Raw genomic sequence first — 26,319 nt, 5'->3', positions numbered from 1 at the left:
GGGGAGGGATTGCACTGGGAGTTATACCTGATATAAATGATGAATTGATGGGTGCTGACGAGTTGATGGGTGCAGCACACCAACATGGCACAAGTATACATATGTAACAAACCTACATGTTATGCACATGTACCCTAGAACTTAAAGTATAATTAAAAAAAAATTAAAAAAAATACAAATACAAATACAAATACAAATTAAAAAAGTATATTTTCTTCAGTCCAGAAAGTTCCTTTGTATCATTAATTCCCCTCCCCAGAGATAACCTCTATTTTGCCTCCTGTCACCATAGGTTAGTTTTGACTATTCTTGAAATTTATATAAGTGGAGTGCTATAGTACGTATTCTTTTTCTTTCAATCAGCATAATATTTTTGAATTTCATCTGTTTCGTTGCTGAATCAGTAGTTGATTCCTTTTTGTTAGCCAGTTGTATTTTTATGTATTCCATGTGCTTTTCTCATATACCTTTTGATGGACATTTAAACTGTTTGCAGGTTTTGCCTATTATAAATTAAACTGCTATGAATACAGCTTGTGTACAAGTCCGTGTGTAGACATATGCATCCACTTTTCTTGTGTAAGGTGTGCAATTGCTAGGTCACAGGGTATGAGGATGTGTAGCTTCAGCAAACAAACTGTTTTCCAAAATGAACGTCCTGTGTTATGTCCCCGTTGACAGTATACGAGAATCCCTGCTGCTCTTTCTCAGGCTTTCTGATGTTCTCTGAAGTCAGACACCCTGGTTTAGTTTCAGGATCTGTCCCTCAGTAACTTTGTAATCTTGAGAGAATAATATCATTTCTATGAGCCTCAGTGTTCCAAATCTACAAATTGGGGATAATGACCACCTTTCTCAGTGTTTCCAAAGACTGGAGACTACGTACGTAGAACTGTTATAGTGAATACTTCAATATATGGTAGCTGTGATTAATAATATTATTAGCTACATATTCCCGTCTTATTCACCAATTGGATAATTTGAGGCAGTGTTTTCCAAGATATGCAATATGGTGGTACTTGACATTTACTTTAAGTGTTACATCCACCCAGCATTATAAAATACTGAATCACATAGTGAAAATGTATTTCTATTCCAATTTTCTTTAATCCTAATTATATCAAACGTAGTCTCGGTTTGGTGTTAGTCTGTATTTAACACCTCTCCAACACTTGCAAATCTCCCTTTTTTAATAAGAGAGAACAGAACACAAGCTCTTAGTCTTTAGCAGGCAACAGTATCTAGAAAGAATTCAATGTTGTTTTCTCTTTGTTGTTTTAAAATTTTCACTGTTAGTAGAGTTGATGGCAAGTAATACTGGTAGTATTTAGGGCGATGATTTCATACTTTAATAAATTATTTAAATAGAGAAAAGTGAGTTGTCTGAAAGAAAAAACTTTAATAAATTATTTAAATCTAAAAGAGTGACTTGTCTGAAAGAAAAAAAAATGTTAAGAAAATAATAGTGCAGGAGGAACCCAGATGTGGCAAAAATAATGAAAGTGGTTTTTTTAAGGACTGAAGTTTGGAATACTTGGCCTCATAGGAGAGGCTCAACAGAGATTTTAAATCTCAGTTTACAAATGATGGAACCAAGGCATTTGTATATGAACATTTACACACTGAGATCTGATGCTGACATCTCTCTGAGCCAATGAACAAGTCATAACCTTAACTTGTGATACAATCGGTCTGTATTAGTCCATTTTCACGCTGCTGATAAAGATATACTCGAGACTGGATAATTTGTAAAGAAAAAGAAGTTTAATGGACTCACAGTTCCATGCGACTGGGAGGTTTAATAGACTCACAGTTCCACGTGGCTGCCTCACAATCATGGCAGAAACAAAGGCATGTCTTACATGGCGACAGACAAGAGAATCATAGACAAGTGAAGGAGTTTCCCCTTTTAAAACCATCAGATCTCGTGAGACTTATTCACTACCACAAGAACAATATGGAGAAATCATCCCCATGATTCAGTTATCTCCCACCAGGTCCTTCCCACAACATATGGGTATTATGGGAGCTACAATTCAAGAAGAGATTTGGGTGAGGACACAGGCAAACCATACCAGAGTCCTAGACCTCAGCCTCCTGACTCCTCTTCTTTCCAGGTTGTGATTCTGGAGATAACTGTGTGTATTTTCTCTCCCTTGGCCAGGCTATTTTTAACCACTTTGAACTTCTGTGTGCGCATCTGTTAAATGGGACCAAACCAGTCATCTATTTCGTAGGATTTCTGAAGGAAGTAAACAGCTTGATCTATTGGCAAGAAAATATTAAGCACTGAATAAGTACTGATAATATTAACCATGATGGTGCGGCCAAAAATCATTCTCCCTTCCATTTTTATTATTTATATCTCAATGAGTGTACTTGTTTGGGTTTGATTCATGTTTACAGTGTTACCCTTTTCTCTGCCACAGTGCTTTGTATGAAGTATTAACTTAATAAATATGATCATGAATATTGGATGAATGAGTTATTAAATACATGGAAAGAATGATTGGGTAAATGAAGTGACAAGCATCTGATTAGGAGCGAGGACCAATTGACCTGTATACTATTATCCAGGACATAGGGGCTAACTTGAGGCTCGTTGCAGCCCCAGGTGTTGTCCTGAACTGTCCAACAGGTATCCAAGAGTGGTCAGAGGAGGCGCTGTTCCTCCCTCAGTTGACTCCCTTCTTGTGGGTAACACCTTCAACTTCAACCTAACCTTCCCAACACACACAAATGCAGGCATGTGAATGTGCAGGGACACACATTCTTCTTCCTTGGGTCCAGGTCCCACAAAGAACACAATGGCTTCGGGTTGCTGAAGGTGGAGCTTTGGTGAACTAGATTAGGGCCAGCCAGCCAAGACAACAGTGGAGACAGCTTTGACCTTTAGGAAAAAGGGTAAATGGATAATTGAGTAAACTTCCATATTAGACATCTTATTTACCAAAAGGTGATAGAGATAGTGCTGATTGTTTTAGAGTCGAGTAGAGTTGGGCTCAAATTGTGATTTTTGCAAATTATTAGTTGTGCAGTGTTGGGAAAATAACCTCTCGTGGCCTCAGTCATCTTAATTGTAAAACAGGGATTCTAGTGCCTACCTGTTTGAGTTGCGAGGATTAAATGAGGTAATATGTGTGAACAGCCTTATGAGTGGTTTCTGTTGCTTTGGTGATCTAGGGCAGAAGTTCAAGGTAGTAGAGTGTCTTCATTTGCCTTTGCTTTCCTGAGAATCAAGCATGACAACTTTTCTTGGCTGTTGAGACCATGAGTGCTTCTCACATCCCCTAACCTACCAATATTCTCCTCCAAAATTTGCCATTGAAACCTGTGGGTGCTGTGTCCCTTCCACTCAGGCCTCTGCTCTCCTGTTAGAGAGAGTTGGGAGTTAGTCCTTGTGAATGAAACAGCATGTCTGAGTCCAGAATCTCATCTAGATGTTTATGTTTGAGCTCCGATTGATGCTTTGCACCTGCATTGATCACAGTTCCTGTGCCTTGTGCATGAAGGAAGTTAAACTAGACTGTAAGTTTACGGAAGATAAGAACGATGCCTTGTTCACCTCTGAATCTAGAGCACCCAGTACAAGATAGATGCTGAATAACCACTAGTCAAGTGATGCCTTGTAGCTTCATTTACTGTCTTAGTAGAAAGTTAGGGCCATGTGGACTTGCTCAGTGTTGAATCCTTAGTGCTGCGTGGCTGCTCAGTGACTAAAGGTTGAATGAACGAATGAGACAAGGAGGAAGAGATGGTTTTACTTTTCAGGGTTTTACAACAGTATATGAACAGATAACCAGATCCACACAAAGGAGGCGCTAGCTCCTGGCCAGGTCTGTTAGCGGTTTGTCTGATTGCTCCCTTTGTTGGCAAACCCTCTTCAATGGGCCTCACTGGAGTGTTCCCACCTTGATTGATCATCTTCTTTGTGATAAACAGGAGGGAAAATCATTATGGCACAAGCACCCTGTCATTCCACATGCCTCTGCCTATGATAGATGTTCTCCATTTGTGGAGTCCTCGGTGGAAACCTAGAGGAAATGATTGCTATCCAGGCTTAACCTGGAGCAAGTTCATCATTAAATTGTTCATCATTGCAATTTCCACTGCTCAGCATTCATCTCTTTCTTGCAGGGCTAAGGAAAAGCAGGTTTTTGACTTCAAGACAGGGAAAGCTAATGGGTCTTTTTATCATCTGCAGGTTTTTGTGAGAAGGTGGCCAAGAGGGATCACCATCCAAAGTGCAAGTACTTGGAGCCACAGGAACTTTTAAACACGCCGGCTGTGAGTGTTCGGCATGATTTAGCGGAGCTGGTAATATACTTGTTCAATAACCCAGCAACTAGAGTCTTAAATATTTACCCCAGAGAGCTGCACACATTTATGCATCAGGATGCTTACGCACAAAAGTTTGGAACAGCATTGTTTATAGTAGCTCAGACTGTGAACCAAATTAAATATCCATCAACATAATGATGTATTTTTTACAATGTGGAATATTTATACATTAAAATCTCAGGCCAGGCACGGTGGCTTATGCCTGTAATCCCAGCACTTTGGGAGGCCGAGGTGGGTGGATCACTTGAGGTCAGGAGTTTAAGACCATCCTGGCCAACATGGTGAAACCTTGTCTCTACTAAAAATACAAAAATTAGCTGGGCATGGTGGCGCACGCCTGTAATCCCAGCTCCTCGAGAGTCTGAAGCAGGAGAAATGCTGGAACCCGGGAGGTAGAGGTTACAGTGAGCCGACATCATGCCACTGCACTCCAGCCTGGGCAAAAGAGTGAGACTCCATCTCAAAAAACAAAACAAAACAAAACAAAACACCTTATACAGAGGCCAGGCACAGTGGCTCACGCCTGTAATCCCAACACTTTGGGAGGCCGAGGTGGGTGGATCACCTGAGGTCAGAGTTCAAGACCAGCCTGTCTTACGTGGTGAAACCCCATCTCTACAAAAAATACAAAATATTAGCAGTGCACGATGGTGGGCGCCTGTAATCCCAGTTACTCGGGAGGCTGAGGAAGGAGACTTGCTTGAACCAAGGAGGCAGAGGTTACAGTGAGCAGAGATTGCGCCCCTGCACTCCAGCCTGCGTAATGGAGCAAGACTCTGTCTAAAATAGATAAATAAATAAATAAATAAAATCTCATACAGAAATGAAAATTAATGAACTCTTATATACATAATGTTGAGTAAAGAAACTGTACACAAAAGAGAACACGTAAAATGATTCTGTTAATAAAAAATGGAGACACAGGCAAAATGAAATATATTGCTTAGTTATGTATACAAAGGATGAAAATCTATAAATATAAGAAAATAAATAATTACCATAAAAGTTAAGATACTGGTTACTTCTAGAGGGAGAGAGAGGCATTGTAATTAGGGAATGTTGGCCATATTCTGTTTCTTCACCTTGGTGGTGGTGATGTGCATATTTTAAAATATTTGCTAAACTGTGGCCTTATACAATTGTCTGTGTACCTGTAATATTTTACAATAAAATATATTTTAAAACTTCAGCTTCTTAAAGACAATTTATAGATATTGAGCTGAAATTTATCCCAGTGCATACTGGGATTACAGGCATGAGCCACCGTGTACATATCTATGTGATGCATATATGTGCATGTGTATCTATGTGTGCCTATCTATGTATGCCTGTTTTTGTCTGTCTCCCCAGCTATGAATGAATAATACACATTATATACATATAATATATATGTACATAATACCTATCATATGTATATATGCATGTGCATATATATATGTGCTTGTTTGTTGATCTCTTCAGCTATAAACACACGTCTAGTACATGTAATAATATATGTATATGTAATCTGTATAATATATAATAATATACTAATGCTCCTTGACTTATGATGAGTTACATCCCAATATACCTACTGTAAGTTGAAACTATCATAAGTCAGAAATGCATTTAATGCACCTAACCTACTGAGCATCAGAGCTTAGCCCAGCCTACCTTAAACATGCTCAGAACACGTACATTAGTCCAAAGATGGGCAAAATCATCTAACACAAAGTCAATTTTATCGTGAAGTATTGGACCATCATATGTAATTTCCTGAATACTGTACTAAAGGTGAAAAATAGAATGGGCACGGTGGCTCATGCCTATAATTCTAGCACTTTGGGAGGCTGAGGCAGGTGGATCACCTGGTCAGGAATTTGAGACCAGCCTGGCCAACATGGCAAAACCCTGTCACTATTAAAAATACAAAAATTAGCCAGGCGTGGTGCAGGCGCCTATAATCCCAGGTACTTGGGAGGCTGAGGCAGGAGAATCGCTTGAACCTGGGGGGTGGAGGTTGCAGTGAGCTGAGATCATGCCACTTCACTCCAGCCTGGGCAAAAGAGGGAAACTCCATCTCAAACAAACAAACAAAAAAATAGAATGGGTTGCAAGGGTAGTCAGAGTTTTGTTTCTACTGAGTGCATATTGCTTTCACACAATCACGAAGTCAAAAAATGAGCCAAACCATCATAAGTCGGGGACCATCTAGATATATGTATGTGTGTGTGCGTGTACCTGAGTGTGTTTGCCAGTTTGTGGTCTATCTCTCCAGCTATAATTCATCCATTCAACCCATCTTTGGTGACAGCATACTATATCAGGCACTTCTCTGGACCCTGGGAACAGATTAGGGCGTGAAACAGACAAACAAAATCCCTGCCTTTGTGGAGCTTATATTCTGGTGGTTGAAGGGCAGGCGACAAACAGTAAATGAATTACATCATCATAAAACCATTTGGTATGCAAAAAAGTGATGAGTGTTATGAAAGAAGAAACAGAGATGGGTATGGGGGGGCGGGCAGGGGCTCTGTATGTGTGTATGTGTGTCTGTGCACACGTGTGTGTGTGTGTGCGTGTACAGTTTTGAATAAGGTGGTCAGGGCATGCCCCATTGAGCAAATGACATTTGAGCAAAGACTTGAAAGAAGCGAGGGAGACATGCTGATGTCTGGGAAAGGAGCACTGCAGGCCAGGGAATCTCAGGATAGGCCCCAGGGCAGCAAGAGAGTGCTTGGCAGGTGTGGGGCATAGGAAGGAGGCCAGGGTGGCCAGAGGAGAGGACAAGGAAGGGAGGGGCAGAAGATGAAGTAGATCGGCCATGGGAAGTTGGCTTTTTCTCTGAATCAAACAGGGAGCCACTGGAGGGTATGAACAGAGGTATGATAGGATCTGTCTTATGTTTTTAACAGAACAAAGTCTTTTGTGTTGAGGGCGGACAGTAGAGGGGCAGGGTAAAATCAAGCAGACCACATGGGAGGGTATAGCCATCATTCCTCTAGCCCAGGGTAGGAGTGGTGGAGGTGACTCAAGGTTGCTGTGTACAGTTGAGTAAGTTGGGCATAGCACATCTAGGGTACCCACTCACATGGATGTGATGGGATTAGCACTCTTAAGAGTTTTGCAGTGTGCAACGTGCATAGCTGTGTGCAGTAACACTGTAAGAAGTGGGTACGATTCTATGAAGGCAGGGATTTCACTTTGCTTTATGATCTAACCCTAGTGCTTTAGAAGTGTCTGGCAGAGAGCAGGCACTCAATAAAAATGTGTTGTGTGAATGATATGTCTGATTCCACCTCCTGCATTCTTGGAAATGCAGTGTCGGCAGGTGAGTCAGTGAAAGCTAAAGTGTGTTGGCAGATTGTGCAAATGTCTCCATTTGTCTTTGACGGCCACTTTAAGTGTTTTGGTATGAAAGCCTCTTTGTACCTTAGAACACTATCATTTCATGTCATCGAGAGCAAGCCAGTTTTTATCAGCCTTCTTTGCCAAGAAGGAAAAATCAGCTGTGTTCTAGTTTGTCATCCCCTCCTCCCAAGCATCATGTCTGAGTCACCTCTCACTCACTGATCTGTTCTGGCTGCAATTAAAGTTAAATCACCTTTGGGACCAGAACAGTCTCATCTTTATTTACAGCACCTGCAAATCAAGCAGCTCCTCCTAATTTTAACAGCTCCTTTAGTGGCAATAATCGCTTTTCAAAAGGAACAGGTGGAGAAGTGATAAAGAATGGTGATGGAAGATTTTCTTCTGGGGATAGAATGGAGAACGGGCCAGGAGAAAAGAGCCAATTTGTGCTGTGGTAGCGGATGCCTCACACATACTGGGCTCAAGTCTGGGTACTGCCTTTTATCAGCTGCATGACCTTGAACAGGTCAAGGGAACTTGCTGAGCCTCAGGCACCTTAGCAATAATATGACAGGTGGGGACAGTTCCTGGCCAGCCATTTCAGAGGACTAAATAAACCCAAAGAAGATAACGTATGAGAAAGTTCTTGGCCAGGCGTGGTGGCTCATGCCTGTAATCCCAGCACTTTGGGAGGCCAAGGTGGGCGAATCACAAGGTCAAGAGATTGAGATCATCCTGGCCAACATGGTGAAACCCCATCTCTACTAAAAATACAAAAATTAGCTGGGTGTGGTGGTGCACGCCTGTAGTCCAGCTACTTTGGAGGCTGAGGCGGGAGAATTGCTTGAACCTGGGAGGCAGAGGTTGCAGTAAGCCGAGATTGCGCCACTGCTCTCCAACCTGGGTGACAGAGTGAGACTGTCTCAAAAAAAAAAAAAAAAAAAAAAAAAAAAAAAGGAAAGAAAGAAAGAACAGAAAAAGAAAGAAGTAGCATACAGGAATAAGTTAAATAAGTTATCTCAGTCTTCGTATGCCTTTTCCCCTCCTCATTTTATCAAATTCATTCAGCAATTATGATGACACATACTGAGACATGGTAGCCACAGGAGAGTAAAAATTCCAGATAGCAGTTTCACATGACTAGAGGCTACGGGCCGAGAAGACCCTGAAAAACCACGTTGGACCAAGCTGGCTATGACTGACTTACCCCACACGGTGCTGGATTCCACCTAGGTTTCACCCAGGACCTCATTATATGCTTATTAATATCCTAAATCACACAGCCATCAGCATTAGCACAGTTCCAAGAATACCCTATTTTGTGTAAAATGGGTGGCACCACAATTCTGAAAACTCTCCACCTTTTTCCTGGAATTTTCCTGAATATTTCACGCCTTGGGTGAAGAAACCCATTAAGGTATAACATCTCCAAACCCCCTTAGACATGGCTCTCTCTTGAGTACCCCCACACTACTTTCTCTTGAGTGTGTACTTTTCCCTTTGCAATAAATCTCTGTACTTTCACTGTTTTCTGACTTGTCCTTGAATTCCTTCTTACTAAGGTGTCCAGAGCCTGGACACCGGTCCCACTGGCACTTTGGGACCTCCTCCAGCCCACTGGTATCACTACCAGGTGCTGGGCACTGAGTCTCTAGCAGGGTGTGTGACAGATATGGCTTCTGCCCTGAAGGAGCTGATAAGCTAATGAGAGAGAGGCCTGGAAAAATGTAAGATCATATACATGACTATGTGATGAGCATTGTGGTTCATTCTAGGATGGGAAAATATTGGGAGCTATGAGAAGATATATAGAGAAGCTAAATGAGACCAAATGGCCAGAGACACCTCTCTTGGGGAAGGGGTAAATTACCAGAGATGGGACGAATGGCTAAGAGTTAACCTGGTGAAGGAAGAGAGACATCTTCTAGCTTGGTACAACAGCAGATGTGATGATCTGGAGCAGGGACAAAACCGAAGGCTAGGGTGACTGGAAGAGAGCAAATGAAACAAGAAGTAAGAAAAGAGGATGGAAGGCGGGGTGCAGTGGCTCACACCTGTAATCCCAGCACTTTGGGAGGCCAAGGTGGGCAGATCACAAGGTCAGGAGTTCGAGATCAGCCTGGCCAATATGGTGAAACCCCATCTCTACTAAAAATACAAAAATTAGCCAGGCCTGGTGGCAGGCGCCTGTAGTCCCAGCTACTCGGGAGGCTGAGACAGGAGAATTGCTGGGACCCAGGAGGCAGAGGTTGCAGTGAGCCAAGATCACGCCACTGCACTCCAGCCTGGGCAACAGAGTGAGACTCCATCTCAAAAAACAAAAAAAAGTGTCTGGACGTGGGGAGAGGACAAAGACGGCTAAGATGGCGCATTTCCGGGTTCTTCATCATCAATTTACCCGCCCGCGGGAAAATGCAGCCCGCGCCTGGGAAAAATACAGACCAACTTCTCAGGCGCAACATGGCGTCCGATCGAGGAAACCGAAACTTACCTGGCCTTGCCTACGGAACGCCCGCGACACGCCCGTGTCCCGCCTATTGCCCTCCCACTCCCAAGCCTTAGACAGAAAAGCCACTCCGGGGAGACGCACGGTGCAAACTTCCTTGGCCCTCTTCACATGCAGACCTAGGAACCTCGCCCGAGAACGCCAGAGCAACTTCCTCGGCCTCCCCCACTGGAGACCGGTGAACCTCGCCCTTTCCTCCTTCACATTGGCTAACAATATAAATTAGACAACCAGTCTCAATGGCCGCCTGAAGGCACCCTAGACCGTAACATTTTAATCGACCTCAGTAATTTCTGCGGGCGCTTAGGCAAGTGGTCTGAAATAAATTATATACAAAGGATTTAAAATTTGAGTTCTCGACCCTATCCCTACCCTGCCTCCACCCTCCACCTCAGTTTCGCCTGCAGCCCCTTCCCCCGCCTCCCTCACCACCTCTCTCCGCCCCCTCAACATCTCTCTCTCTCTCATACTCGCTCCCAAATCCAAGCCTTAGTTGCTGCTCTGCAGCCTAGTCTTAATGCAAAACCAGAGAGCAAAGTCCCCAAAGGTCCACCGGAGACCCAAGGCCCTAGGCAAACCAGTGACCCCCAGCCAAGCCAGCCACTCTATCTCGTAGGCCCAAGGCACTAGGCAAACCAGTGCCCCCTGGCCAAGCCGGCCACCCCATCTCGTAGGCCCAAGACGCTAGGCAAACCAGTGTCCCCAGGCCAAGCTGGCCACTCCATCTCGTCCATGCTTTAAGTGTGGCACAACCAGGCATTAAATAAAACTGTGTCCAAATCCTTGCCTGCCTACCACGCCATGCCCAACCTACTGACAGGAAAGACACTGGAAGTCTGCATGGCCTATACCGTCTCTCTGCTTCCTATATGACCAGACAGAATACAATTGTAAAACCTACTGGCAACAAACAAACCTAGGATGCCCCTATCAATATTGTAAAATCCACTATGCAACCAAAGACGACACCCAAGGGCTCACAAAAAAGACACAATACCTCTTTACCTATCAAAAAAGGTGGGGCTCCTACCAATATCAACTAAACATCAAAGATCCGTGGGACCCCTGATGGGCAAGTGGGGTAAAAGGAGGGCTCTATGCTGATTCTGTTTGGGGTTCATATCCGACTGCCACCCTCTTAATAAAAAGGATGCTTGTCCAACAAAAATCCCTCCCTAAAAATATACAGGTCCTAAAAAATTTAACCTTAGCCATACAATCACAAGAACAGGCCCTACAAGATCAACTACACTCCTCCAATAAAGACCCCTTCTCATGGTTAAAGCTTGTCCGTCAAGGGTTAAACTTAACCCAGGCAGCTAACATAACAGATCTCTCCCACTGTTTCCTCTGTGCAGCCCTTGAAAGAGCCCCCTTAGTGGCATTCCCCTTACCTACTGCTTTCAAGGCTACAACTGACTCTACAGGCACCTCCCAAAACCGTTCTTACTCCAAGTCCCACTATACCAAAACACAGAAAATCCAATCCTTCCTTTCTGCTACTCTGCCCCAAACTCCTCCTGGTGTAATTACATCCAATCGCCCAGTAAGACCCAGACAGCCCCCGCTGGAGGTTATTTCTGGTGTAATAAAACCCTCTTCAAGGTCCTTAACCCTACATCCATCCGCCAATCCCTCTGTGTCCCAGTGTCCCTAGTACCTAGCTTAACCCTATATAGCAAAGCAGAAGTGGCCGAACTCACCTTACAATTTGACTCCCCCCCTTAATAACCTCCAAAACGGGCTGTCTCACCTTCCCCTAGTCATCGGAGTCTCCCTGGCCTCCTCCTTAGTAGCGTCAGGGCTTGGAACTGGGGCACTTGCCCACTCAGTACAGTCTACCCGATCTCTAACCGCTCAAATTCAAGAGGCCATAGAGGCTTCAGCTGAAAGTCTGGCCTCTCTACAGCGTCAAATTACCTCAGTGGCCCAAGTAGCAGCACAAAATAGGCGAGCATTAGATCTACTTACTGCCAAAAAAGGAGGAACATGCCTCTTCCTAGGAGAGGAGTGCTGCTACTACATAAATGAGTCAGGTCTAGTTAACACCAACATCCAAACCCTAAACAGAATTAAAACAGATCTAAAAAACTACAACACTCCCTTAACCCCTGGTCCACCTATATGGTTATTACCAGTAATACAACAGATGCTCCCCTTCCTCATTCCTATATTAATCCTCTGTCTTATCCTATCCTTTGCCCCATTTTAATCAAATTTCTCCAAGCCAAAGTTCAAGAGATCACCCGCGTCACCTTCAACCAGATGCTCCTACATCCCTACGTCCAGATACCAACCACAGACCCTCATGACGACGCCCTCTGACAGCAAGAAGCAGTTAGACAGACAACGACACCCCCAATCACTATAATCAATAAAAGGTTGGACTGTCTGGATGGGGGGAGAGGACAAAGATGGCTAAGATGGCGCATTTCCAGGTTCTTCATCACCAATTTACCCGCGCACGGGAAAATGCAGCCCCCGCCCGGGAAAAATACAGACCAACTGCTCAGGTGCAACATGGCGTCCGATTGAGGAAACCGAAACTTACCTGGCCATGCCTACGGAACGCCCCCGACACGCCAGTGTCCCGCCTATTGCCCTCCCACTACCAAGCCTTAGACAGAAAAGCCACTCCCGGGAGACACGCAGTGCGAACTTCCTTGGCCCTCTTCACATGCGGACCTAGGAACCTCGCCCGAGAACGCCGGAGCAACTTCCTCAGCCTCCACTGCCGGAGACCGGTGAAACTCGCCCTTTCCTCCTTCACATTGGCTAGCTAATAAAGTTTCTTTTTTCCTTGCCTACTTGCCTCTTCTCTGGCGCCTGCTCTGGTGGTCGCATAAAACAAATCAAAAAGAAAAAAAGAGGATGGAAAAGTAGCCGGGAGAAGTCAGGTAGGCAAATTAATCCAGGAGAGCAGTGGTGAGTTAACATAGCTCTTGATAAGGGAGACTGATGCAGTGTTCTGATAGCAATAAAACACAACTATATTAGTCCATTCTCCCACTGCTGTAAATAAATACCTGAGACTGGGTAATTTATAAAGAAAAGAGGTTTAATTGGCTCACGATTCTGCAGGCTGCTCAGGAAGCATAGTGGCTTCTGCATCTGTGGAGGCCTCGGGAGGCTTCCAGTCATGGAGGAGGGTGAAGGGGAGCAGGCACGTCTTACACGGCCAGAGCAGGAGCAAGAGAGGAGCAGGGGGAGGTGCTACACACTTTTAAACAACCAAATCTCATGAGAACTCACTCACTATTGTGAGAACAGTACCAAGGGGGAAATTCACCCCCATGATCCAATCACCTCCCACCAGGCACCACGTCCAACACTGGGAATTATAATTCAACATGAGATTTTGGCAGGGACACAGATCCAAACCATATCAAGAACCAAACTAGCCGGGCGCAGTGGCTCAAGCCTGTAATCCCAGCACTTTGGGAGGCCGAGACGGGCGGATCACGAGGTCAGGAGATCGAGACCATCCTGGCTAACACGGTGAAACCCCGTCTCTACTAAAAAATACAAAAAACTAGCCGGGCGAGGCGGCGGGCGCCTGTAGTCCCAGCTACTCGGGAGGCTTGAGGTAGGAGAATGGCGTAAACCCGGGAGGCGGAGCTTGCAGTGAGCTGAAATCCAGCCACTGCACTCCAGCCTGGGCGACAGAGCGAGACTCCGTCTCTAAAAAAAAAAAAAGAGAACCAAACTAAAACTAAAAGAAAACGAGTAAACAAAAGACCAATAAACAATTCTGGTTCTGCTTTACTTGGTTCATTAGAAACATTTTCTTTTTTTTTGACAAGGAATCTCACTCTGTCACCCAGGCTGGAGTGCAGTGGCACAATCTCCACCCACTGTAAGCTCCACCTCCTAGGTTCACACCATTCTCCTGCCTCAGCCTCCTGAGTAGCTGGGATTGCAGGTGCCTGCCACCATGCCCGGCTTATTTTTTGTATTTTTAGTAGAGATGGGGTTTCACCATGTGAACCAGGATGGTCTCGATTTCCTGACCTCAGGATCCACCCGCCTCGGCCTCCCAAAGTGCTGGGATTACAGGCGTGAGCCACCACGTCTGGCCAGAAACATGTTCTCTAAAAGATGCAGGCTGGTGTGTATCTTAAATCAATTCGCCAACTTAGAACTTGGTGTGTATCTGAGCATTTCCCTCTGAGAGGTTAGAGGATGAGGTTATCCCTTGTCCTTCTACCGCTAGAAGAAAGGTTAAGGGTATAAGAGAAGGCAAAGACAACTTCCAATTCACTACCACATTAAGCTCCTCTTGTGAGTAAACAGAACTGCCAGCCACAGAAAGCCCTTGCTGTAGTTTACCCCTTTAATTGCCTTCTTTGAATGATAGTCCTCTTTGGGAACCCCTATCAATCACCCTGAAAAATTGTTCTAATAAACAGAAGCCCCCCACTAGCTGGACTCCAGCAGCCAGAAGGCTTTGCCCTCTAGGGGGCTGGTGGCTTTTCCTGTTACCATGAAAAGCTCATTATCAAGCCCAGGCAATCACATTTACATTGCTAATTGAAGAAGAAAGCTACAGTAAGCACTAGAGTGAGAATTATGGGGCAGTACCAAGGAAGAACTTCTGAGCTCCCTTGCGGATGTTGGTGTTAGCAGCCACAACAGGCTGCTGTGCCTGATGCTAATAAAAGAGAAACTTATAATGGGCACCAAGGAAAGTCAAGAGACCCCAGAGATAGCCAGTGATTACCTCTGATGTGGAATTTTGAGACACTTTGATGCAACGAGGCTTAGTTGCAGCAGAGCAGGGAGCAGGCAAACAGGACTCATTTCTTGCATGGATTCTCACAGGACCAGTAGGGATACCCAACCCGGCTAGTTCCACCGTTATTCAAATGGCTAGTTTGGCTCAGGAAAATGCACTGGCTGCCCTTCAGCAGATCCTGCACCTTCACTGTGACCATGATTTGACCTGCGATCCTACGAGGTCACATTACTCATTTATATGTCATGAGGAAGAATAGAGCAGGGATGAAAATAACAGACTCCCCTCCTCCCCCATGGCAGGCACAACAAAAGAGAAAACATCTTTTCCCGATGACATAAAACAAACTCTGACTTTCATGATGATTACAGGGTACGCGTGTGTTTTGATAAATGCTCCTTGCATCCAGTGAAGGGTCAAGTACAAAGTTTTCAATGTGAGGGTGTCTGCAAAAATTAGCTGGTTGACACTGAGGGAGGATGGGCAAACAGGACCAATCTTGCCATCCGAATCAAGGGTTTTTTTTTTGAGATGGAGTTTCGCTCTTGTTGCCCAGGCTGCAGTGCAGTGGTGTGATCTAGGCTCACTGCAACTTCCACCTCCCGGGTTCAAGTGATTCTCCTGCCTCAGCCTCCCGAGTAGCTGGGATTACAGGCATCCGTCACCACATCCGGCTAATTTCTTATATTTTTAGTAGAGACGGGGTTTCATCATGTTGGCCAGGCTGGTCTTGAAGTCCTAACCTCATGATCCACCCGTCTCGGCCTCCCAAAACGCTGGGATTAGAGGCATGAGCCACTGCGCCCAGCCAGGTTTTGTGTTTTGAGCAAGGTAGGTTCTGATGACCTTTCCTGAACTATTTAAATGAATTTGTACTTCATAGAGTACAACCTATGTTGTACCAACCTTTTTGGTACCACGGACCTGTTTCATGGAAGACAATTTTTCCATGAACCAGGAAGTGGGGAAGGTTTCGGGATGATTCGAGCACATTACATTTATTGTGCACTTTATTGTAATATATAATGAAATAATCATACAACCCACCATCATGTAGAATCAGTGGGAGCCCTGAGCCTGTTTTCCCACAACTAGATGGTCCCATCTGGAGGTGATGGGAGACAGTGACAGATCATCAGGCACTGGATTCTCATAAGGAGAGCACAGCCTAGATCCCTCGCATGCGCAGTTCACAGTAGGGTTCGCACCCCTATGAGAATCTAATGCTGCTGCTGATGTGACAGGAGGCAGAGCTCAGGTGGTGATGTGAAATATGGTGAGTGGTTGTAAATACAGATGAAGCTTGGCCTGCTCACCTGCCGCTCACCCCCTGCTGGGTGGCCCAGTTCCTAAGAGGTCACGTACTGATACCGGCCCATGGCCTGGTGTCTGGGGACCCATGTCATGGAGTGCTAGAATTTAATTGAAATTAGTCCAAATGGGTACTGTTGGAGAGATGGAAGCAAATAAATATACCTGTGACCTCCAGTTTCATCTTAACTTGAAGCAACCCTTTTCATTTCTTTAAAGGGCCTTTAATGATGGAAACTTTTTAACATAAACATTTCAAGAAAGTATGATAAAGCTCACATATTCATGTTCCAGCTCCAACAATGATCAACTCTTGGCCAGTCTTGTTTCATCAGCACACCTACTTGTATTGCCCCCTTCCTTGAGAATATGTTGAAGCCAACCCAAGATAGAATTTCATTAGTAAAAGCATTTCTGTAAGATCTGAAAGATACTAAGAATCATTTTAGATAATATAACCACAATACCATGATTACACCCCAAAATTAGCAATGGTTTTCTAATACCATCAACTATTCCAGCCATTGATCAAATGTTTCTTGTTGTCTCACGATTTTTTTTTTATTATGCTTATTTGAATGAGGACTAAGTGGGCTGGGCACAGTGGCTCATGTCTGTAATCCCAGCACTTTGGGAGGCCGAGGCAGGCAGATCACCCGAAGCCAGGAGTTCCAGACCAGCCTGGCCAACATGGCAAAACCCTATCTCTACTAAAAATACAAAAATTAGCCATGCATGGTGGTGCGTGCCTATAATTCCAGCTACTTGGGAGGCTGACACATGAGAATCACTTGAACCTGGAAGGCAGAGGTTGCAGTGAGCCAAGATTGCGCCACTGCACTCCAGCCTGGGAAATGGGGTGAGACCTTGTCTCAAAAAAAAAAAAAGGTCAGAATAAGGACTAAATGATTGATCTTTGACAAACCTGAGAGAAACAAGAAATGGGGAAAGGATTCCCTATTTAATAAATGGTGCTGGGAAAATTGGCTAGCCATAAGTAGAAAGCTGAAACTGGATCCTTTCCTTACTCCTTATACGAAAATTAATTCAAGATGGATTAGAGACTTAAATGTTAGACCTAATACCATAAAAACCCTAGAAGAAAACCTAGGTAATACCATTCAGGACATAGGCATGGGCAAGGACTTCATGTCTAAAACACCAAAAGCAACGGCAGCAAAAGCCAAAATTGACAAATGGGATCTAATTAAACTAAAGAGCTTCTGCACAGCAAAAGAAACTACCATCAGAGTGAACAGGCAACCTACAGAATGGGAGAAAATTTTTGCAATCTACTCATCTGACAAAGGGCTAATATCCAGAATCTACAAAGAACTCAAACAAATATACAAGAAAAAAACAAACAACCCCATCAAAAAGTGGGCAAAGGATATGAACAGACATTTCTCAAAAGAAGACATTCATACAGCCAACAGACACATGAAAAAATGCTCATCATCACTCGCCATCAGAGAAATGCAAATCAAAACCACAATGAGATACCATCTCACACCAGTTAGAATGGCAATCATTAAAAAGTCAGGAAACAACAGGTGTTGGAGAGGATGTGGAGAAATAGGAACACTTTTACACTGTTGGTGGGATTGTAAACTAGTTCAACCATTATGGAAAACAGTATGGCAATTCCTCAAGGATCTAGAACTAGATGTACCATATGACCCAGCCATCCCACTACTGGGTATATACCCAAAGGATTATAAATTATTCTACTACAAAGACACATGCACACGTATGTTTATTGCGGCACTATTCACAATAGCAAAGACTTGGAATCAACCCAAATGTCCATCTGTGACAGACTGGATTAAGAAAATGTGGCACATATACACCATGGAATACTATGCAGCCATAAAAAAGGATGAGTTTGCGTCCTTTGTAGGGACATGGATGCAGCTGGAAACCATCATTCTTAGCAAACTATCACAAGAAGAGAAAACCAAACACCGCATGTTCTCACTCATAGGTGGGAACTGAACAATGACATCACTTGGACTTGGGAAGGGGAACATCACACACCGGGGCCTATCATGGGAAGGGCGGGGGAGGGATTGCATTGGGAGTTATACCTGATATAAATGACGAATTGATGGGTGCTGACGAGTTGATGGGTGCAGCACACCAACATGGCACAAGCATACATATGTAACAAACCTGCACGTTATGCACATGTGCCCTAGAACTTAAAGTATAATAATAATATAAAAAAGAAAAAAAGAAAAATAAAATTATTTTTTGAATTTATAAACTAATTTTTTTTGTTGGTGTAAGGATTAGCACATGTCTAGGTAGATTAATGTAACCATTACCATAATCAGGGCACAGAACTGTTCTGTTATTGCAGAATATGCCCTCTTACTGGCCTGCAGCAGCCAAGCCCTCCTCCTTTTCCTAACTCCTGACAACCACTCATCTCTTCTTCATCATCATAGTTTGCCTATTTCAGAATGTCATATGAATGAAATCAAGCAGATATAGCCTCTTGAAACTGCCTTCCTTCAGGTAGCATAATCCATTTGAGATTCGATAGTTTATTCCTTTTCACAACTAAATAGTATTCCAACATATGGGTGTATCATAATTTATCTTTCACCTTTCTATTGTAGTTGTTGCATGTATTATGTCTACATAAAACCCTATCAGAAAAAAATATTCAAACTTTGGTCTCAACTGTCAAACATCAAACATATTTTAAAGAACTTGAGCAGAAAAAACAGTCTATTATATTTACCCAAATGTTTACCATTTCTGTTTGTCTTTCTCCAGTTTTCCATCTGGGATTAGCATTTTGTTTACAGAAGGTCTACTAGTAATGAATTGTCTTAGTTTTTCTTCATCTGAGAATGTCTTTTAAAAATAATTTTCATTCCTGAAGGACATTTTCACTTGACATAGAATTCTGTTTTGAGGTTAAAAAAATTATTTTTATAGCATTTGAAGAATATTGTGCTACTTATGTTTTCTGATGAGAACTCCACAGGCATTCAGATTGTGCTTTCTCTGTAAATAATGATTGGTTTTTCTCTGGCTGCTTTCAAGGTATTATCTTTGTCTTTAGTTTTCAGCAGTTTCATTATTACATTTATGGGCATGGATTTCTACAGGTTTAGGGATCCGTGTTTGGAGGAGCTGAACTTCTTAACTATAAAAACTTGCCAAATTGTGAAGTTTTCAGTCATTATTTCTTCAAATATATTTCTGTACCACACTTTCTCCTCTCCTTCTGAGAATCTGATGAAATAAACATTAGACTTTTTGGGGTTGTTTGATCGACTCTGAGTCTGTTCATTCTTTTAATCAAGAGTTTTTCTCCCTTTTGTTCGGGTTGGACCATTTCTATTGATCTTTCTTCAAGTTCACTGACTTTTTCTTTGTTACATTCGTTCTACTATTGAGTACTTCCAGTGAATTTTTTGTTTTGGGTGGTAGATTTTTCAATTCTTAAATTTCCATTTGTTTCTTTGTTTAGATCATTTATTTTCCTACTGAGACTTTCTTTCTGTTTAAGTATGTCCCTGCTTACTTCCTGGATCATAAATAGTTGCTTTAAAGTATTTGATAATTTTGACATTTGACATCTGTGTCATCGAGGGTTAGCATCTGTCAATTGTCTCTTCACTTGCAAGCTATTGAAATTTTCTTGGCTTTTCATGTGTCAAGTAATTTTGAATTCTATTCTGGACATTTTGAATACTGTGTTATAAGACTCTGGGTCTTGTTTAATTCCTGACAAAGCATTGATTAAAACAAAAGGTACGGCTGGGTATGGTGGCTCATGGCTGTAATTCCAGCACTTTGGGAGGCTGAGGAAGGTAGATCATGAGGTCTGGAGTTTGAGAACAGCCTGGCCAACATGGCTAAACCATGTCTCTACTAAAAATAGAAAAATTAGCTGGGTGTGTTGGCGGGCACCTGTAGTCACAGCTACTTGGGAGGCTGAGGCAGAAGAATCGCTTGAACCTGGGAGGCGGAGGTTGCAGTGAGCCAAGATCATGCCACTGCGCTCCAGCTTGGGCAACAGAGCTAGACTCCATCTAAAAAAAAAACACCAAAAACAAAAAACAAAAAATACAAGTAGTTAACCCAGGTGGATTCAGGCTGCAAGTTCTGACCTACTTCATATGGACTTCAGTTCTAACGTCCTTCAGTTTTCAGTGGGTTCTTAGCACTACTGAGATCTGTTCTTTGTATATAATACCCCTTGGCCTGTCTGACACCTAGGGGATGGGCTGCCTCATCTATCAGTTTTCAAAGTCTTTGGTATGTTGTTTAGGGACAGATTTATGCATGCACAGCTTGGAAATGATTTTAGGAATCCACATACGACTTCAAGAAATCACTTTTTTTGCTGTCTCCTCTCTGCAATTTCCCTAATGCTTTCTGGCTCCCCTATAGGTCCTTCGCACCTTCTTTCTCTTCTGACTAGAAATCCATCCAGAGCTTTATTTTTCCCTCTTCTCTGAACTTCCCATGACTTTGTCCCAAGACAAAGAGGCAGGAGGACAGAAATAGTAAAAGAACAGTGCAAATCCTTTCCATGCTCTTGAAGCCATAGTTCCTCTGGTCAGAGAGAAGAGTCTTCGTCTTCAAAGTTTTAGGCACTTCCCCAGCTGCTGCTAGCATCACCATTGCCACTGCTGTTGTAAGGTGGCTTGTGAGCTGGGCAGGAGAGAGTGCAGAAAACGTAAGCAGGGAAATTACTTCCCACCCCTGACCCTTAGGGGTACCCCTCTCATTTCTTAGACTAGAGAGGGTTCTCTTGGAATTCTTAACAGTCTGCACCCAGTGCCAAATTCTGGGCTTTGGCATGCTTTCAGGTTCAGGCTGGGGATACTGGCAGAAGAAAAAAAAGCCTAGACAACTCATTGCTGGATTGTCTTACTTTAAGTTCTATTTTCTTTTGTTCCCCATCAGCCAGCTACAATTTCCTTTTCAGAGTCCTCAGGTGCTGTAACATTCTTTTTTCTTTTTCTTTTTTTTTTTTTTGAGACACAGTCTTACTCTACTCCCAGGCTGGAGTGTAGTGGCATGATCTCGGCTCACTGCAACTTTCGCCTCCTGGGTTCAAGCAATTCTCCTGCCCCAGCCTCCTAAGTAGCTGGGACTACAGGCGCACGCCACCACACCCAGCTAATTTTTGTATTTTTAGTAGAGATGGGGTTTCACCATGTTGGCCAGGATGGTCTCAATCTCTTGACCTCATGTTCCACCTGCCTTGGCCTCCCAAAGTGCTGGGATTACAGGTGTAAACCACCACGCCTGATCATATGCATTCTTTCCAGAGTTTTTAGTTGTCGTCTATAGGAGAGACAAAGTGGATTACGCTTTCTCTACCTTACCCAGAATTGGAACCCAAATGATTTATTTTTAAAAGATCTATGTTATTTATTGGGCTTAAGTTCCACGTTTTTAAAAGACAGTTTTATCAAAGTATACTTTACATATAGTCAAATATATACATATTAAATTTATATTCAAGGGACTGTGACCAAAGTATATTCCCATATAAATATCACCCCAATCAAAATGTGGAACATTTCCATCATCTTAGAAAGTTCTATTATAGTCCTCCTACTCAAAAAGAAGTTTGGAAATCTCTGGAACCAAGGATATCATTTACTGTTGATTTTTGAAGAAAAGGAAAATCTTCAATTTCCCAAACCCTCAACTCCATATGAGAGGTAAAAAACCCAGCAAGACTCTGAACTCTCAAATGAGGCAGCCCCATGGGTGATTCCGGAAGGAGGGCAGAGAAGGTGAGAAGGTAAGAAAGCTGCCCCTTGCGGGAGGAAATGTGCTCCTCTTGGCTCAGGCAGGCAGGCCTCTCGGCAGAACCTGCTGGCCAGCCATCCAGACTGCAACTCCCTGGGAGCCTTGGCATTCTGTGAGTCTGCCAACAAACAAACGCAGTCAGAGACAGCAAGCATATTTCTTAAAAGTCAACTCGATCTACCTCCTGGAGGGGAGGCTACATGTCCATGTGCCAGTCACATTAGAGTAGTCAATTTCCTGCCAGCAGTAGGTGGCAAATAAAACACACGTGGGCTGTGAGAGGGCACCCTACCTGCCGATGCAATGAGGGAAAGCTATGTTACCCTGCCTAAAACGCCCATAGCCTCTTTGAAAACAGTCTGTTTCTTACTTGCCCAGGACAAATGTGGATTTAGAAGAATATGCCATTGGCTTAATTTGTTTTTCCATGGGTGTAACTTCTCCAGGTGTGATCAGGCTGGAAACCTATGTGCGTGGGCTGATGGATCTTTGGGATTTGTAGCTGGTCTGATGTTTCTCTGCCTGTTTAGGAACAAATGGTTGCCCCTGGAAACAGCTTCCAGCTTGAAAATAGTAAGTTATGAATATCTGCAATCCTTCTTCATGTTTGAGTTCATGGAAAGTGTTACTTGCCTTTAATAATGGTAGATAATTTATCACTGCTAGTACTGTAGGGTGTTAGTAAAACCTCATAACTAACCTCTTAAGAGTGGAAGGGAGTGATGCCCCGGTTTATTGTTAAACGACCTCAATAGTAGCAAAAGTGACACACATATGGTCCAAAGAATGTAAAAAAAAAACAAAAACAAAAAAAAACCATACCTTTTCCAAGTTGTATCTTAAACAATGCAAAGGCCATTGACAACTGGCATGGATGAGAAGTGGTTCCTCTTTTCTTCTCAGCTTGTTGCTGAGAAATGAGTTTCAAAAGAAACGAGTCCTCTAAGACTGGTGCAAGGGCCTTCTTTACGGTTACTATACAACTAAACTCTTCACTTTTGACTCTTTTTTTTTGCCTAGATGGAGTCTCACTCTTGTTGCCCAGGCTTGAGTGCAGTGATGCAATCTTGGTTCACTGCAACCACTGCCTCCCGGGTTCAAGAGATTCTCCTGCCTCAGCCTCCTGAGTAGCTGGGATTACAGGTGTGCACCACCACGCTCAGCTAGTTTTTGTATTTTTAGTAGAGACAGGATTTCATCATGTTGGCCAGGCTGATCTCGAACTCCTGACCTCAAGTGATCTGCCCACCTTGGCCTCCCAAAATACAGAGATTACAGGCATGAGCCACCATTTCCAGCCTGATTCTTTTTTGTTCAAAATCATTGCCTCTCCCTGTATACCGCCTTCATGATCCTGGCTCTTCTGGTCAGTGTTTAAACATGAGCTGTTGGTTGCTCAGCCACATCTGGTTGTGCTGAAAACAAGGCCAGGGAAGGTGTCACTGGGTTGAAAGAAGATGGTGATTTCGGACCATGTGGGTAGAGCATCTACCCCCCGAACAATTAAACCATTTATCCTGCCGTGATGCTTCTCCTCTTGGCTCATGTGCATCATTATGTTAATAGCTCCTCTTGGCTCATGTGCTTGGCATTATTATGTTACAAGAATATCTATCATTTTGCCCCCACTTTGATTACATTACCAAATGTGCCCTGGCCCCATTTGTTCAACTGTCTTTGGAATATCCAGGTCGAGGAGAAGGGGTAAGGAGAAGAAAAACTCTACCCATGCAAACCACATTAACATTAGCCAAAAACATTTTGGCTAGTGGCAGGATCATGAAGGTGGTAGAGGGAGAGGCAAATGGTTTTGAACAAAAAAGTCAGTCCAGGCATGGTGGCTCATGCCTGTAAGCCCTGTATTTTGGGATGCCAAGGCCAGCAGATCACTTGAGGTCAGGAGTTCGAGACAAGCCCGGCCAACATGATGAAACCCTGTCTCTACTAAAAATACAAAAACTAGCTGGGCGTTGTGGTGAGCACCTGTAATCCCAGCTACTCAGGAGGCTGAGGCAGGAGAATCTCTTGAACCTGGCAGACAGAGGTTGCAGTGAACCGAGATCCCACCATTGCACTCCAGCCTGGGCCACAGAGTAAGACTCCATCTTGGAAAAAAAAAAAAAAGAGTCAAAAGTGAAGAGTTTAGTTCTATAGTAACTGTGAAGAAAGCCCTTGCACCAATCCTAGAGGACTCATCCCTGTTGAGACACTGGCAACAAGCTGAGAAGAAAAGAGGAACCACTTCTCACCCATGCCAGTTGTCAATGGCCTTTGCATTGTTTAAGGTATAACTTGGAAAACGTTTGTTTGTTTGTTTACATTCTTCGGACCATATGTGTATCCCTTTTAAAATTACAAAAGCACAAGAATATTTTAATGGGGAGCATCATGTTTTATTTTTTAACAAAAGCACAGGGATTTTTAGATGCAATGGTTTCTTCAACAACTTAGAGTCTGTTACAAAATATGATTTGGGGAACGTTCCCTAGTTCCATAATAGTAGGGTCTCTGGAAGCAACACCCCGGGTAGCTACATTTTTCTCAAGTTCACCAGGTGATTCTTATAAAACTCGGGACCCACAGCTGTGGAGAGCTCACCTGCTTCCCAAATGAGAAAGAAGAAAACAATCAGCTCAGTCTAAGAAATGGGTAAGTAAGAAGGTACTTGGAACAGTGAATGAGAATCATTATATCCCCCAAAGACTTAATGGGAAGACAGAAGCTAATTACAATGGGTGAAATGAGGAATGTTGCATTAGCAACAGAATGTGATAATTAATTAGTTATTTAAGGCAGTTGGATTGTTTGATGCTGGATTCAGAATTTTTGGAGGCAAGCAAAGTCATATCAATTTACAGAATAAAAGGCTAAGAAAACAATATTCAGAGCAGTGAAGATTTCCCAAACAGGCAAAAATAGCAAGAAGGTATTTTCTAGTGAGCCAAAACAGAACGTGATATATGTTGTTTCTAGTAATAGAGACACATTTCTGTTGATTAGAGGCTTAATTCCTTCAAATTTTAGGCTTTATACGGACAAAATTCTTGGTGATTATTGCGAGATAGACATAAACTTCTACTACTTTGTGGAGTGCTAGAGAATGGAAACTTCCATTGTTCAAAAGTGGAAGATAATCATTTATCAATCAATCATTTGTTTATTCACAACAGTTATTGAATGCCTGTCACACGTTAGGCATAATGTTAGGCCTCTTTACAGACTGGTGGACAATCCTAATTTTTTGGTGTCTGTTTTTGAACACTGACTGCCTGTATTTGTTGTCTATTTTTATGTAACAAAGTATCCCCAAACTTAGCTTAAAATATTGAACCTTTATTACTTCAGTTTCTTTGGGTCAGGAATTCAGCAGCATCTTAGCTGGGTGGTTCTGTTTCAGGGTCTTTGATGAGATTGAAATCAAGATGTTGGCTGAGGATGTGGTCATCTGAGAGTCTGACTGGGATTGAGGGATCCACTTTCAGGATGGCTCACTCACATGGCTGTTGGCAGGAGGCATCAGTTCCTTGCTGTGTGGGCTTCTCCATAGGTCAGTTGAGAGGCGGCTGCAACATGGTGGCTGAGTGAGAGATTCAGGAAAGAGCAAGGAGGAATGCTTTCTGTACAATGCTTTCTATGACCTAATCTTAGAAGTCACATCCTGTGACTTCTGCCACATTCTGTCCCTAAGTCCAGCCCACACTGAAGAGGTAGAGTTAGGCCCCACTTTTTTTAATGGAGAAATAGCAAAGAACTTGTGGACATCTTTTTATATCACTGCCCCTCAATTTATCCAAAGGACTTTGTTACTTGGACTACAAATAGGATGAAATGCAGACTTAAGGATAATGTATAAGCAGGTTGACCTAACAATCTCACTACTCTCAGGTCTTAATTATGTGACGATGATTACAGCAATTGTTGACTATGGCCACACATGACCAATGTTGATATAAGAATAACTGGGGATGGGGAAGCTATTAAAAATACTGGTACCTGGGTCCTATCTCTAGAAATCCTAACTCTAATAGTATGAAATGGAGTATGGATATGAGTAAAATCCAATGGAGTGTATTGGCAGAAGGCTTCACTTCCTTGCTGTTGGGGCCTCCAGGGCAGTTCAAGTGTCCCTATAACATGACAGCTGACTTTTCACAGAGCGAGTGAAAATGGTGTATAAATATGAAGCTTTTAAAAAGCTCCCTGGGTGATGAACCACTGCCCCAATACACTGAAATAATGACTCTTAAACATTTAAATAACTGTCTATTGAATGCCATCTTTGTCTTTTTTTTTTTTTTTTTTTTTT

General features: G+C 43.1%; 1 long non-coding RNA gene across 1 annotated transcript in view; it reads right to left on the bottom strand.

Annotated features, from left to right (window-relative positions):
• Positions 1-2,064: 2,064 nt before the first annotated feature.
• LOC108541210 (uncharacterized) overlaps positions 2,065-26,319 on the bottom strand; it is a 40,646-nt gene continuing 16,391 nt past the window's right edge. The window contains exons 2-4 of the long non-coding RNA XR_001888902.1: positions 25,510-25,590; positions 9,542-9,658; positions 2,065-2,890 (exon numbers count right to left, since the gene is read on the bottom strand). This is a non-coding gene — a long non-coding RNA (uncharacterized LOC108541210). The remainder of the gene's footprint in view (positions 2,891-9,541; positions 9,659-25,509; positions 25,591-26,319) is intronic.

The sequence above is a fragment of the Rhinopithecus bieti genome, unplaced genomic scaffold (genome assembly GCF_001698545.2).
Source record: "Rhinopithecus bieti isolate Rb0 unplaced genomic scaffold, ASM169854v2 scaffold_19459, whole genome shotgun sequence".
NCBI lineage: Eukaryota > Metazoa > Chordata > Mammalia > Primates > Cercopithecidae > Rhinopithecus > Rhinopithecus bieti.
This window is presented reverse-complemented; position numbering and strand designations above follow the sequence as displayed.